This window comes from Lissotriton vulgaris, chromosome 3_1, assembly GCF_964263255.1.
Source record: "Lissotriton vulgaris chromosome 3_1, aLisVul1.2, whole genome shotgun sequence".
NCBI lineage: Eukaryota > Metazoa > Chordata > Amphibia > Caudata > Salamandridae > Lissotriton > Lissotriton vulgaris.
This window is the reverse complement of record NC_141689.1, coordinates 1,758,402,762-1,758,415,567: the sequence shown is the minus strand read 5'-3', so window position 1 is coordinate 1,758,415,567 and position 12,806 is coordinate 1,758,402,762.

The following is a 12,806-nucleotide window of genomic DNA, read 5'->3' as shown; positions in this document are numbered from 1 at the left end:
CTGGTTTTAAACAGGCGAAACAAGGAGAAATGCTTAATTTCTCCTCATTTTTATTATGTTAGCACGTGTGCTAAGTTGTGCAGCACACATAAAAACAGCAAATTGTCATTGATTGTTTATGGGCAGGAAGGTGACCCTTCCTGCACATAAGAAGATCCCCCCAAAATTATATTTTGCTAATTCTACGTGTGCTGCATTAAGCAGCACACATAAAAGTTACAAAACATCATTTAAAGATTGTTTATGTGTAGGTAGGAAGGGAGACCTTCCTGCATATAAACAATCTTCCCACCAAAGCAGACACCCTTGCAATATGGTGTAAAGGTGCCTGCCTTTGAACTAGGCTGCTAAGTTTAGCACCAGAGCAGCGGGAAGCGCAGGGATGCACCATGTTGTTGTAAATATGGTGCAGCCATGCATTTCTGAAGTGGCGGAGTGCAGAGTTAAGCCAAGAAGGCTAACACAGCACTCCGTCACTTCGTTGCAAATATGCCCCACTATTAAACAGTTTATTGTGATATTTTAATGTCTGTTTCACAGCTCTGTAAATGTTCTGAGTTATGACACATTTTAATGGCAGTTAGCGTGAGCCTGCTCGCTTTAGACATGGGCAGGCACCATAATAAGACCATACATATAACCAGAGCCTCCTCCTATCGGACACATGTTTCAATATAAACGTGACCTATTAGGGAAACCCAAATTTTTCTTGTTTCCTTATTTATAGGAATTTCATTTATTCCTATAAGTCACTGTGTCAAATTCATGAACGAACCACATATCAACTACCACCTTCAAACCCCACATTCCAAACAGTGAAAAAATTTGAGGAGAGAGAGAGAGCCCCTCACGGAAGAATCGCCACAGGGGGTTACTGGCTAGTCATTACCAGTTTTACCCACTTATCATCATCGGTGACTCTCTCTCACTCATGAAAGAAAGAGGAAAGGAAAGAAAAAAGAGAGTGAAATCAATAAATAATTTCACTACTAGGGAGACACAAATAATAACTCCCACTTGTGCACAAATCCACACAGACAACCCTCGTGAAAGAATCAACCAAAAGTGTAATTCTCACCATTAAAATTGAGAAGCTTGCTGGTCACTATGAAATTTATTCTGGGCTGCAAGCCTATCAAATTAAAAATGGCTTCTATTATAGCCAACCTATTATTAGGTTGCCGACATGTTTCGTTGCTATATGCTATTGCAACTTCATCAGGGCTTACAGGGGTTTCGTCCTTACACTCTTTCCACGGTGTTTATTCAGTTCAACACCTACAGTGGTAGGCAATAATGGGTGGAAAACATTAAAAGTTGCTGTACAGAATTAAAAATGTGGTAGCCTATTGAGCATAGTAACTGTTGTTTCATTCAAAACACAATTACCTGGAGGTGGCAAAGTTACCACATACCAGCACACCTCCTGTCTGGGTCACCGTGTCAATAGATCACGTATCCCAACGCAAACCCACCGTACTGCAGGGGTTCTGTTAAGGAGGGCAGAGAGAAAGAGACAAAAGCGGTAACTCATGACAGTGCCTCAATAAACACACATCCTCTATTATAGTTTTATCGGGTGCATGCTTAATTAAAAATATTTTGCGTGTAAATCAATTGTGGCATGGCCTTTGAGAGTGCTCGTGATTATTAATACACTGCTCCAAGTTTTAAACTGTGTATTCAAGTATTTGGATGAATGTACACCCTCCGCAACGAAAAGAATGTGAAATGAAGCAGCCAAACCTCCACATGGTCCCGAAGGACCAAACTCCTTCATGCGTTTTCACTTGCATGCTCAAAACATTCTCAGCGTCACGGGGGACATGCGCCCTCCTCGGACCCCACATTCGACACGCATCGTTCACCATAATAAGACCCTCAGTACCGTTGGCCGATTTTAGGTGCTAAGAACCAGAGACATGGAATATTCGATTTTGACTGGTATCTCCACATCTAAACTCATCCATTACAAGGTATTATCCCCATTATGGGGAATAACATCACAACCCTAGAATTAACAGATCCTTTTCTACTGGTTTCCCTAATTTGAGAGAAACAGCCACTGACATTTACCAATTTGCCTGAACAGAACCTCTGCAGACACATAATCCTGCTTACCCAGAATTCTTTGCACAGTGAAAAACACTTTTTTTTCAATCTCACAGGAAAATGTATTTCCTAATTTCATTAAATACTAGCAAAAATGTTCAGCTTTGCGACTTTTTTGTTTCTGTGGAAGAGCATGGTGTGTAACGATGAAGCTCATAATGATAATAATAATATACCTTGTTTGCATCCTCTGCTTGTAACAAATAAAAGAAATAGCATTCATGTTTCAGTACATAAACCACTATTGATTCAGGTTTCATTCTTTGAATGTGGCTCTGAGTCAAGCAAAGTTTCCTATTTGAGTCAGGCGAACTGCCATGCTTTGACGGAGGATAGCCCAGGGAAGCCAGGGATCCCAAACAGGAAAGCAGAAAAGTGACACCCACAAGTTGGAAGAAATCTCTCAGGGTTTCAGGGTCATTAGGGTTTTGTTTTTCAAAAACAAACTCCTACTTTGGGAGTTTCTTCTTCAGAAACATAAAACATTGCTGTGTGGGAGCATTGAACGTCATGGCTGGGCAGGAGAGGAGAAGAAGATGTAATTGTAATTGTAATTGTAATTGTAACAGTATTTGTAGAGCGCGATTGCTGCCCGTGGGCGTCCAAGCGCTGAGCTGACCAGAATAGTGGCGGAGGGGGTGCTAGAGTGCAGAGGATTTGTCAAACAGCCATGTTTTTAGGTGTTTGCGGAATGAGAGGAGATCTGAGTTAGACCGGAGTGAAAGGGGAAGGTCGTTCCAGAGCTTGGCGGTGTTCAGCGAGAACAGTCTTCCCCCAGCTCTGGCTCGCTTTACTCTGGGAATGACGGCCAGGAAAGCCTCCTTTGATCGCAGGTTCCTGTTGGGGTGATAGGGGGTGACAAGATTCCTGTTGATCGCTGGGCTTGTGTTCCAGAAGGTGCGATGCGCCAGACATAGTGCTTTGAAGGCTACTCTCTGCCTCACTGGCAGCCAGTGGAGGCTTCTCAGAGCAGGTTTAGCAGACTGAGTGCGCGGGATTTCCAGCAGGGAACGTGCTGCACAGTTTTGGAGAACCTGTAGTTTCCGGAGTGTAAACTCAGGTGCCCCCATGTATAGGGCGTTGTTCGAGTCAAGACGGGACTGGATTAGCCCCTGGACCGCAACCTTTTTAGCTTCTAGTGGCAGCAGCGGAAGGACCTTCCTCAGGGTTCTCAGTAGGCCAAAGCATGTGGCAGATAGTTTTGTGGCCTGGGTGGAGAAGGAGAGTTTGTTATCCAACCACACTCCCAGGCTCTTCACGCTTTCCTTAGGGGTAGGGGGGGGACCCAGTGCATTGGGCCATAGGGAGGTGAATGGGACTGGGGAGGGTGGGCCTAGGAGCATGAGCTCCGTCTTGTCTCCATTTAATTTGAGGGAGGAGTTGGTCATCCAACCCTTTATGTCCTCTAGGCAGTGTAGCAGATCGGCTGAGGAGTGCTTGCTGTTCTCGGTGGCTAGTGAAACCACCAGCTGAGTGTCGTCGGCGTATGACACGATTTTAATGCCATGCGGTTCGACGACACTTGCCAGCGGCCTCATGTAGACGTTAAACAGCACAGGGCTCAGTGAGGAGCCCTGTGGTACTCCGCAGCTCAGGGGTTTGCTGGTGGATACTGTTACACCGTCGAAGATCTGAAACGACCTCCCAGACAGAAAGGATTCAAACCACCTTAGTGCGTCACCTGAAACTCCGATGTTGTGGAGACGGTCCAGCAAGGTGGGATGGCTGACCGTATCGAAGGCGGCACTTAGATCAAGGAGGATCACTGCCACTGATCCTCCCTGGTCTAGGATCCTTCTGGTGTCTTCGGTGACTGCTAATAAGGCGGTTTCTGTCCCGTGCTGTGGTCTAAAGCCTGTCTGGGATGTGTGTAGCAGCGAGTGGTCCTCCAGGAACTGCACCAGTTGTGCATTTATGTGCTTCTCTAGCACCTTGCTCGTCCAGGGAAGGAGCGAGATGGGACGGTAACTTGACAGGTCGTTTGGGTTTAGGCTAGGTTTCTTTAGCAACGCCCGTACCATGGCCTGCTTCCAGGCTGTAGGGACAGAGCATGCAGAAATGGACGTGTTCAGGAGATCCAAGATTACCGGTAGGGTGGTTTTACTAGCCTGCATCAGGATGTCTGGAGGGGCAGGGTCACGGGGAGATCCGGACTTGACTGAACGGGCCACTTTATTTAAAGTGTCGAGGTCGAGGGGGAGAAAGTGCTCGAGTGACGGCTGGTCTGGACGGGGAAGTGGTCTGAGGGAAGGTGGTTTGATCACTTCTGGGGGGGTGGCTGTAGGTGGGAAGGTGGAATAAATTTTTGAGACTTTGTCATGGAAGAAATCTGCAAGCTCGTTGCATTGCTCCTGGGATTTGATGGGGGGGGGGAGCCGTAGTGACACTAGAGCATTGTTTTATGATTTGGAAGATTTCCTTGGGTTTAGATTTCGCTCCCATTATTTTCTCAGAAAAGTAGGTGGCCTGGGCTGCTCTAATCCCTTCTTTATATATCTTGATGGCTTCTTTATAGGAGGTCTTTTTTTCTGGGAGGAAGTCTAGGCGCCAGGCTCTCTCGCGTTGTCTGCAGGTGCGTTTGAGCTGTTTTAGAGAGTCAGAAAACCAGGGGGCAGATTTATGTGGTCTTTTCGAGGAGGATTTACGCAGCGGTAGAATTGAGTCTAATGAGCTAGTGATCCAATCTCTGTAGATGTCATTTCCCACATTGGAATCTGGGCAGAGTGCAGGGCGGGTGGAGTCCAGTTTGTGCAGCCAGGATTCCAAGGGGAGTTTTGACCAGTTCCTCCTGATGGTAACTTGGGGGGGTGCTTGGGGGGTTTTATGAGTGGCCCAGGAGAAGGGGACCAGAAAGTGGTCTGACCACGGAAGGGGAATGGGTTGGTCGACCGTTAGGTCCAGGCAGTTACTAAATATGGGATCTAGCAAGTTGCCTTTTTCATGGGTCGGAGCAGCCACCAGCTGGGGGAGTTGGAGGGCTTCCAAATCTTCTCGTAGTTCTTGTGCGATGTGGTCTGCAGGGGAATTAAAGTGAAGATTGAGGTCCCCTAAAATCGTGTGGTTGGCTGACGCGAGGGTTCTTTCCGCAATGATTTCTGGCAGGGACCTGTGGAACAGTTTTACAGGTTCAGGGGGGCGATAAATCAGGGTACCTGAGAAGGAATTGTTTGCATTGAATTCTAAGCAGAATGCTGCGCTTTCGCAGTCAGGAATAGTGTCAGCTGAGATACGGCATTGGTATTGATTTTTCACAATGATCGCTAGACCTCCACCTCTGCCGACCGGTCTATCCACTCTAAGAATGTGATAACCTGCGGGTAGTGCTCGGGCCACGTCTGGATCGGAGTGGACAGTGAGCCATGTTTCTGTCAGGAAGATTGCGTCAGGTTTTTTCTCCTCGAGCAACATGGCCATCTCCGTATGGTGTTTAGGTAGGGAGCGGCAGTTTAGCGCAAACATATGGAACACTTGTGTCTTGGCCGACGGGGTTTTGCGGAAGAGGTGCTTGCATCCCTGACATAAGCCGGGTAGTTCGGTGGGGGCATATATGCGAGGGCATTGAAGAGTAGCAGTCCTACCTATTTTGTGTAGGGCCGCCGAGCTGTATGTCCTGCTCTGGGCGAGGAGGGGGCCCTGGGCCCTGGGTCCCGGCTGGGCGCAGACGGGCTTGCCTTAGGCGCGCCTTCGGCGCGCAAACGGCGCTCCCGCTGCGCTCGTCCGCTGCGCTTCCTGTAGATGCACATTTGTAGAGTGAAGGGGCGTGGCCTCTAGTGGGCGTGTCCGGCGAGCGCGCCTGCTCTAATGGCGGCCGCTTTGTTGTTGTCAGAAGCGCTACAGCGTATGCACCGCTGTGTGCTTAGGGGGTAGTTTGCAGGTGAATTTTAAAAACACAGAATCATAAGTGACACCACAAAATGTTTAAAACTTGGTATTAGCCAAGTGTGCGATAGTACCTCCAGCTCCCGGCTTCCGCCTCAGGACTGGGTCAGCTGATCGTTCGTTGCGCTGAGGAGCAGCGTTTAAGTAGTCAGGGGGGGCGTGGCCTCTAGTGGGCGTGTCCGGCGAGCGCGCCTGCTCTAATGGCGGCCGCTTTGTTGTTGTCAGAAGCGCTACAGCGTATGCACCGCTGTGTGCTTAGGGGGTAGTTTGCAGGTGAATTTTAAAAACACAGAATCATAAGTGAGATGGGTTGCAGAGGTGTGGACTGCATCGGCTGAATTGTCCTGCACTAATAAAACGATAGTGGAGACATTCACTTGATATTATAAAGGGATATATGCAGCAAGGCGTAGCAGGATTGACTCCGACGTTAAAGCACTCCTAGGGGAAATACCACTGTCAGTACTGGGGCAGAAGCCAACCTCTCAATTGATGAAATAGGGGAAACCCAAGGATTTCTTTATGTGCTAGGCGACTGAACAATCCCACCAGGAGGTCATTGGCTCCTGGTACTCTCCTGAAATCAAGACGAGGGGCGTATCTTGGTCATTAGGATTGGGTGTGGGCGGAGGGGTGGGGGGGGGGGGAACAGATTTTGTGACAATCACTCTGGCATATAAAGTTAAAATACATTATATGACAAGCAGGGTGCATGAGAGGGGCTTAAGGGGCAGTGGAAAGAAAGGGAGAGGAATGCATATTGGTAGGAGTACTAAGTGAGAGAAACAAAACATACTGTAAAATAATCAAAATGTTTAGGTCTTTCAAAACAGAGATGAGAGAGTTTTGTTTGTGCATGCAAACATTTCAGGTGAAATACGACAGAGACCTTACCATATCTCACTGAAACCACCTGTATCCATCTGTTCATCAGAAATACAATAATTAGGGGGTGTAACACCCCAAACACCCCCCTGAAGCTACGCCCCTGGTCAAGACATGTGCTGCAGGTACTGGGTTAATTATATGAACATCACAAGAAAGTATGAAGCAATATCCTCATCGGCGCATTATTATTTTATGCTGTTAATATATTTTCTTTTCTTTCCTTCCAGGTAGAAGGACATCAATAATAATTTTCACTGTTAACTTTCAAATTAACCTATGGTCATACATGAGATATCCTAGTCAAAACTAAACCTAACTAAGGTGCTCATTAGGATGGCGGACGGACCTGCGTCTGTCCGCCACCCCAGAGTAGGAGGGACCGTCCGCTGGGGCAGCGGCGGTCCCTCCTTGCAGATTAGGATGTGACCGCCACCCTGGCGGTCAAATCCTCAATATTTAACATTGCGGCGGGTGCTGCTTGAAGCAGCACCCGCCGCAAGGTTAAATATGCATGCATCGCATTTGCATGCACAAAGCGGCAGGCACCGCGCGGTGCCTGCTGCTTCATGCACGCAAATGCAGGGGGGTACCATAGGTACCCCCCATGTGCAACCCCCACCCCCCATCACCCTGGGGGCCCGCAACGGGCCCCCAAAGACATCTCCGTATGCCTTTCCACGGCGGAGAAGCCGCCGCGGAAAGGCATCAGTTTTCCCCCTTCCTAATATGGCTGGCAGTGTCCGTTAGACACCGCGTCCATATTAGAGCTTTTCCGCTGTGGTCGTAAGGCGACCGCGGTGGAAAAGTGGTGGACGGTGTTCCTGACCCCCAGCCATCCTATTCTGGCGGGGGTCTTGAAAGTGTCCGCAGCGGTTTTTCCGCATCCTAATGAGGGCCTTTCGTAGCTAAGGGTATATTGGAGTCCAGATGAAATGCCTAGACCCTGCGGGACACTTATGTGAATGAAACATGTTCATCCACTGTAAAACCAAGTGCTCATCACAGCACCTAATTAGTTCAGTTGTGCTATTTAAACTTGGCATGGACACTCACCAGGAATAAACATTGTTAGGGAATGCCCTTAGCCAATTTTAACGCCTCTTGCAGCAAGCCTATCTTCTGTTCTCACAACCACCCAACTAGAGCAGTAATGGCAAATACCTGGCCAGAGAGAAAAAATATCTTTGTCCAAGAGCCTCAGTTCTTGTGAGCCCTCTGGATATTGTGATAATCAGACAGAATATCGAGTTGGAAATGTTGACTTACACAAATATCGAGTTGGAAATATTGTGACACAGAAATATCGACCCCAAGAATATCGTGGTCAAGAAAATTTTATTTAAATTAAGAAATATCATTTTCAAAAACATAGAAATCCTTAATATTGTTTGCAAAAATATAGCTGTTTAAAATATCGATTTTTAAATTAGTGTTATGTATTTCAGTGTATCTTTTAAATGTATGTGATGTACGTTTTTTTGTATAAGTATTGTTTATGTCTTTTAATATTTGTGTTAAATTTGTAGTAGTTATCAATTTTATTTTAAGTAAATTTTGCATTTATTAGTTCTGTAGCGGGTTGGGGGTTTATAGGGGAATAGGGTGGGAATTAATTTAGGTATAGTAAATTAATGATTATTTTTTATTTATTAACATTTATTTATTTGGGATTATATAGTGTTAATTGTGGGAAGTAATTTATTTGTAATTAAATATTCATTCATTGGCTATTTAAATTAATTAAATAATTGGTAATTAATTATGGTAATTGTGTCATTTGTTTTAGGTGTGGGTTGTGGGGTTTATAGGGATAATGGGTGGGAAGTAAGCATGGGCGAATTTTGCGAATTTGCGATTCGCGAATTTGCGTATTTATGAACTTGCAATCCGCAAAATTTGCGAACTTTCGCGAATTTGCAGATTTTTTTTGTGTTCGCAAGGGTTTCTGCCAGTTTGTGAGGGTTTTTTACCAGTTTGCAAACGCGAACTTACTTGTCGGGTCGCAACGGTTGCGACCATGTTGTTTCTACGTCTGGTTCATCACAGCACCCTCTGTTTCACCACTGCCACCCTCTGGTTCACCCATGCCACCCTCTGGTACATCACTGTAGATTATGGGGGGAAAAGCACACCTGCCCTGCCTCAACTGACATGAATTAATTTGGGGTTGATTAATGTGTCACTGATTTTGAGCTGGCACCTGCTTCCTTAGCTGTAAGTGCTTCCTGATTAATGATGAGCTTGAACTTTTGCACCTGCTAAGTGCTTTCAGTTTTGCAAAATTTGTTAGCATACCTGCCCTGCCTCAACTGACATGAATGAATTAGGGGCTGATTAAGGTGTCACTGAATTTGAACTTCCAGTCTGGCACCTGCTTCCTTATCTATAATTGCTTTCTGTTGCAGTGCAATTTTTTTTAACAGGACCTTTGAGGCATACTTGTAGCTATTCTCTGAGCCTGCTATGAGGGTCAGAGCAGGGCCATAGAATAGTTGCAAGTAGGCAACTGAACTCTGGAGGGGCCCCTCAGGAAGCACTATAGGGAATGTTAACTAATGATGAGCTTGAACTGTTGCACCTGCTGAGTGCTTTCAGTTTTGCAAAAATCATTTTTCTGCAATTTCGCGGGATTCGCGGGGCGGGAATTTGCGCGAGATCGAATTCAGAAGCCGTGAATTAGTGCGAATATGCAGTTTGTTTTTTTGCGGCTTGTTAGTTCGTGTGTTTTTTTGCATTTTCGTGAGCCGCTCATAGCGCAACGACGCGGTCGTACATGGGCGTGGCCATATTGTTTGCGTGACGTATTTCCGTTTCCGGGCGCTATGTGTAATCTTGCAAAGTGTGAGGTTCGCTAGTACAAGTTCGCGTGTGATCGCGGGGGAAATCTCATGCGAACTTACCCACGCGGTCGTAAACGGGCGCGGCCATCTTGTTTTTCATTCATTGCTATGGTTCTGGGCATGCTTTCTGTATCCTCTCTCAATCTCTGCCATCCTTTGCTTGTTTGAAGTATTTTTTAATCTATTTTACTTATTATCTATCTCTCTATTTTTCTAGCTCTATATTTTTGTGTTTTCTGCTACTTTTGGTTAATTTTAAACTACTTTTTTAAACTCTTTTCTTTTCTTCTTCCCTATTCTATTTCTTATTTCTTATTTATCTTCCTTTCTGCCCAGACCATGGTAAAGGGAGCCAGGAAGCAGCCCGTGAAGGGGAAGGGTCCCGCACCCCGTGCCCGGGTCCCGTGCGGGCGTTTGAGGGGGGAGCTTGTGATGCCACGGGAGATCTTTAGCGCGGAGGAGGTGGCCGCACTAGTCCATTATGTACAGCGCCGCCTCCCCAGGACCATCGCGGCAGGCGGCAAGATCGCAAGCGGCTACGGGCTCCGGGAGCGCCGGAAGCGGTGGGAGAAGGTGTGCCGGGCAATGTATGGACACTCTCGGGTCCGGCGCACCTACAACCAGGCCACCTGGATGGATCTCCTGGACCGGGAACGCGACCTGCTCGACCTGCTCGGCGTCGAGGTCCCCGGGCTTGGTGAGTAGTAGTAGCTATTTCATCACTACTCTGTTTTCTCCTCCTCTGTGTGTTATTATATTGCAAATTTTTGTTTTTTACCAAGAGCAATAATGCTGCCGATTACATTGTAGGTAAATTATATTTCAAAATCTTCTGTGCATTTCAGGTGCACTGCTCTCCTTCTCAGAAGCGTTGCTACTATGCTTATTTGTTTTCGATTTTGTGTTCATTTCATTGGCCTGAGAAATTATGTATGAGTGTAGTTTAGAGAACTGCGTAATGCTAGACACTAAGGGGCAGATTTGCAATTACCGGCGCATCCCTGCAAAGTAGCAGGGATGCGCCAGTAATTGTGCGCCACCCCACCACCACCCATGGTGCACTGTAATTACAATGCGGCGCACCATGGGCCCAAAACGTCACCGAAGCGTTACGCATCTGTGCCGCAAAGGCGGCGCATTGCTGGAGTTGCTTCGCAACTATGGCACAGCTCCAGCAATGCTCTGGGGTGCCCTATCTCCCCAATGCAGCGTGAAGCCGTACGTCTGCTTCAAGCAGGTGCAGGGTTTGAGTGACGCATCATTGTCCTAAAAGTGACTGATTGAAATCGTGTAGATTTCCCTCAGCCACTTTTAGGATGCGTTCCTGAGCAGGAACTCCCTCCCTTGTGCCGGAACGCCCCTGATGGCGCAGGGCTTCACAACGTGATGCATCTCTGATATGCGTCACGTTGTTAATATACGCCGCACCATGGCGCCTCTTTTGTTCTGCCGCTGCATCACAAAAGTCACGCAACAACGGAGCAAAAGAGCCGCAAGGGGCTTGTAAATCTGCCCCTACAGACTCAAGTCCAGTCCTTCCTTTGTACACCTGGCAATAAGATGAAATAGTGGTGGTGGATTGATAGTTTGAGTATTTTAATGACTGGTGAAATGTAGTAGGAAACTTTTTAGTGTTGTTACTGATCTGCAATCACAGTGGAGTTTGTCTGTCACTTCGCGTGCTGCAGACTGCTGCCTGCCAGTCCTAGGCGAACCTTTTTAGTAGTTTGTTTAGTGAGTTACATAACTTTCCAAGTCTACGGTCCGCAAATCAAGCAATACTAATATCGTAGTAGACAACATGAGATAGGTCAATATATCCCGTGGAATAGTTGTCTATTTGCTATTTCGCTAAAATATTTTGTTTTGGTTTTCTTAAGAAATGTTTGACAATAATCATCCATGTTTTCGGGTCTTTCTTTCATGTTGTACATCAGCTCCCCCCAGGGGCAAGAGGACAGAGGAGGAGGTGGTATCGGCTGCTGCTGCTGTAGAAGGCCAGGATCAGTCAGGCGAGGGCTCCTTTGCTGGCCCCGGTAAGTTTTCATTTTAATATAGAGTACCTATTTTTTCCTAGCGTTCCTCATTCGATTTTTTCTGAATCGTCTTTGATCTTCTTGTAGACTGTATTTAAATTCTTATCCTGCCTCTACTATGACTCCCCGTGGTATTACTTGATTATTCTTATTAGTCTGTCTGTGTAGCTAACTAAGATTGCACAGTTGGCAAAAGGTGTTAAACGAAACTCCCATTCTAGTCAGCAATAGCTCTATGCACTGAGTGCAGTCCTCTGGGATTGTCCATAATGTCTTTTCAAGTCTTCTAAATGTTTATGCTTTGACAATTCCCAACAATAAAATGTGAATGACCACCAAGAAAGAATAAGATACTACTTTACTTTCGGTTTGGATAGGAGGACAATCCATACTACTACTGTTGCAGGGACAAATCTGCACAAACAGAACTATGGACACTAAATAGTGTATTGTTTATCAATTATAATAGGCGCAGGTAGACTTTCCACATACCTCAGTGATATCAGACTTTGAAGAACCCCCAATCTCCTTACTGACTAGATAGTGTGGCAGAGTCATTTAGCTCCCGAATTCATCGATGATTGATCCCCAATGATGATTATTATCCAACGCAGGACAAGAGTACGGAGTCAGAGTCCAGAAGTGTCAGAGGCACGGACTCATGCTTGCAAATTGCAAAACCTTTTGCTCAGTCACTCTTGACCAAAAACCACAGAGTCTATTTAAGTTTTAAAGCTTTATTAAAAGTAGAAACATTTATTAAAATCAAGCTTGTCATAAAACATAAACGGTTGATTAAAAATGGAAAAGTGCTTAGTGATTAATTTCACACATTTATTGTGGGTGAGCCGAGCCCTCACCTGGTTTGAACTTTAATTTTTCTTTTTGGTGCTGAATCGTTGGTCACTCCGTCCTAGTGATGATGATCTGATCTTGCTTTTGTTCTTAGAAGTGAAGCTTCTGTCTGTTATGAGAAAAATTGTGCGTGTTAAAAAGCAAGCATTCATGAGTTGTGCCAAAAAGGGCAGCAAGACAATACCCTTCCCTGGAA